At 34.5% G+C, this 3,356-nt stretch overlaps 1 pseudogene; it reads right to left on the bottom strand.

Annotated features, from left to right (window-relative positions):
- Positions 1–1,599: 1,599 nt before the first annotated feature.
- On the bottom strand, positions 1,600–3,070 carry LOC129301208 (fasciclin-like arabinogalactan protein 10; annotated as a pseudogene).
- Between the last annotated feature and the right edge of the window lie 286 nt (positions 3,071–3,356).

The raw sequence follows: 3,356 nt of genomic DNA, 5'->3' as shown, positions 1-3,356 counted from the left end.
TATCGTTGAGTTGGAATTTTGCTTAACTTCCCTTTACATTTCCATTAATTATTTCACTGGTCTTTCAAACACTATCAGAAAAAATATCCTTTGATATTTTCATAAAAAATAAAAAAAATGTTCAGAATATATATTTGTAACATGTGAAACCATAACAATAGTATATATTCAAATCCAAAGTTCAAAACTATGTTTGAATATATATTTAGATATTTTAAAAATGCAATTTAGTTTCTATTTATTTGAATAACTATTTTAAATATTTTCAAAATTTACACTTAATGTCATATTTTAGGACCATATGCCGATATCTTCAACTACATGTAACTCTTCTTTCATAATATGCGACCACCCTTAAAAAATTTTATTTTTATTTCATTTATTCAAATATGTGTTTGTGATATTTAAATATACAGAAAAAAAATTATTTTATTGAAGATCAATCACATGTAGTGAAAAAAACATCATATATGCATCAAAGGTATTCATTAAGAATTTTAATAAAAAATATTTAAACATGTAAAAGTAATATTTAAATATATAAAAAATTATATTTTATTAAAAATTAATTTCATATTGTAAAAGAAATATGGGATATGCATCCAAATGAATCAAAAAGAGATTTTAAGAACGAATATTCAAAAACATATATTCATATAGTGTGTGTGTATAATATAGATTTTTAATTTGAATGAAACAAACAATTTAAAAATTTAGGAAAATGACAGTAACATTCCTTTAAATTAATAAATAATACTTTGATCATTTAAAATGTCATAATACTAATAAAATTTTAAAAATTTATTTATCAATAACTTTTAAAGAAAAGATCATTTTATTCTTGTTGATAAATTATAATTTCATAATAGAATTTTGTAATTCTTTAAAGAAAAGTTATAATTTTTTAAATAAAAATTATGAATGAATTTTATTATTTTAAAAATTTATTTTTAATAATAAAAATTATATTTGATAAATTATAATTTTTGTTTAACTTGATTTACAAAATAAAAATTATTATTTCTTAAATAAAAATTATAGTTAGACTTTATTTTTAAATAATAAAATTACATTTAATAAATTATAATTTCTTATTTAACTCTATAATTTATAAAATAAAAATTATAATTCTTTAAATAAAAATTATAATTAAATTTTATTAATTTTAATAAAAATAAAATAATCTCTCCCTTAAATAAAGTTATTGAAAAAAAAAAAATCTTAAAACCTCCATTTATATTATGATATTTTAAAAAATAAAAATATCATTTACGTAATTTCAAAAAAATTTTATTATTATTTTTGATTTTTTTTAATTTTCCAAAAAATGATGATTCGAATTGGAAGGCGCAACTGAAACCGTTCGCCGCACAAAAGCATATCTGAGACGGTTCTGGAAGAGACGTTAGCAGCGGCTCGCCAATTTGAAACACGTAGGACCCACTTGGATTGCTCCACGAGGGCTCACTCAAGCTCCCTCACAAGTCACACACATTTTCGAAATCACAAAATGGTAAAATATATTTTTTAAGCATTAAAAATTATCAAACTACCAACGACATCTCACCGACATGTTTTTTAAAATGAAAACAATAAAGGTATGGCAATTCACATTGCATTACATTCATAATAATTCACATCCATAAATTATTAATCTAAAAATTAAATTAAAAAATCATGATAAAGGACCGTTAAAATAAAATTAAAATTAAAACCAACTCAAAAGTCTTAAATTAAAAAAGGAAAAATACCACACGAGGTCTCAGTCAAATTACAATTCAGGATAAGACAACGGAGGATATCACGACGACGAAAACGGCGAAGACAGTAGAAGCCTCCATGTGAGCACCGGCATTTTTTCCGAACTGCCACGGTCCGCTTCCGACGACGGAGATTCAGCTGGAGATTCAGCCGGAGTATCTCCCACAGGAGCCGGTGGTGAAGCAGCAGCCGGAGCAGGCGACTTGGCTTTCGGTGCTAATGCCGGGGCTGGAGTTGGAGAGGTCACTGGTTCCGGCGCAGGTGCCGGCGACGGCGACTTACCAAATAACTCGGTCGGAAGAAGCACGCTATCGACAGTGAAAATAGCAAGAGGAGTGGAGTCCAGTACCGTACTGGCGACTCTGGAGGGGCCAACCCCGGTATGTAGAGTAACCGCATCGCCTGCGGCGGTCGCCGAGAACTCATACTTCCCGGCTCCGTTTGTCGCCAATGTGCTAATTGGATCTTTGCTGGTCTTCAAAGCCCCCACGGGAAGGTACTTCGACGCGGCGTGATACAATAAGAGCGAGACCACCTCAGCACTGGTGAGCTTGTTCAGATCGGGAACCCCACGCGCCTTGAAAGCCTCATCGGACGGCGCAAATATAGTCAAACCCTTTTCAACGGCGGATTCGTAAGTCTTAATCACGCCGCTAGAAACAAGCAACGACGCGAACGTCTTGCCTCCTGCCTTCTCAATTAACGCCGTTATGTTAACATCAGCAGACGGAGGTGGAGCCGTCAATATCCCCGGCGCAATAATCGGCGCGCTGATCTCAAGCACGGATATATTGTACGGTATTTGCTTAACTGACTTGGTGTAAGACGAGTCGAGCTTGGATCCGGGAGCCGCCGAGCCGAAGCCGACTTTTCCGCCTTTAAGGTCAGTGATATTGACAAAGCCTAAATTTCCAGGGGCATTTCCGGTGGTCTGGTAGAGCGTGGTGGTGAGAGTAGTGCCATTAGAGATCTTGTGAAGCTTCTGACCATCGTAGTAGTCCAAGAGGACATGGAGGCTAAGGGCTTTCTTCATAACGGAAAGGGGATGGCCGGACGCGAGTGAAGAGAACGCGCCGTTATTCAGTACCAGAACAGTGATTGTTTGGCGGCTGTTTATCTCGTCGGCGAGCTTCGTTTGGGAGAGGAAGCTGTTGAATTGGCTGTATTCTGGGAAGCCGGCGAGAATGTCGGTGATATTGTGACCGGAGACAACGGCGGCTACAGTGAGAGTGATGAGAGAGAGAAAAAGGAACGAAGCCATGGATGAAAAACGGAAAAGCAAGAAGAAGATGCTGGAAAGCTGCGAGTAGTGGAGTGTGAAGAGTGCGAAGTGGTGGATTTGATAGTTAAAGATGAATGTGGGTTAAGTTAACTTTTAACTATGGTTAGTTATGATTTAAGTGTAGGCGGCCACGTGGGACACACTAAGAGACAAGAATGATTTGGTCACAGCTGGAAGTGAAAGGGGTGCATATAATTGGCTTCTTTGGCCCTTCGCGTAGTGGATGACATGAATAGACTTTAATTTTTATTTTTTTAAAAAATAAAATTAATAAAAATTTTGAAAAGGTGAACTATGGTTGGAAATAGGGCGA

Source organism: Prosopis cineraria, unplaced genomic scaffold, assembly GCF_029017545.1.
Source record: "Prosopis cineraria cultivar Desert tree isolate PC_DT_omini unplaced genomic scaffold, ASM2901754v1 PC1960, whole genome shotgun sequence".
NCBI lineage: Eukaryota > Viridiplantae > Streptophyta > Magnoliopsida > Fabales > Fabaceae > Prosopis > Prosopis cineraria.
Note: the sequence above shows the minus strand (reverse complement) of the source record. Positions and strands in the feature narration are given on the sequence as shown.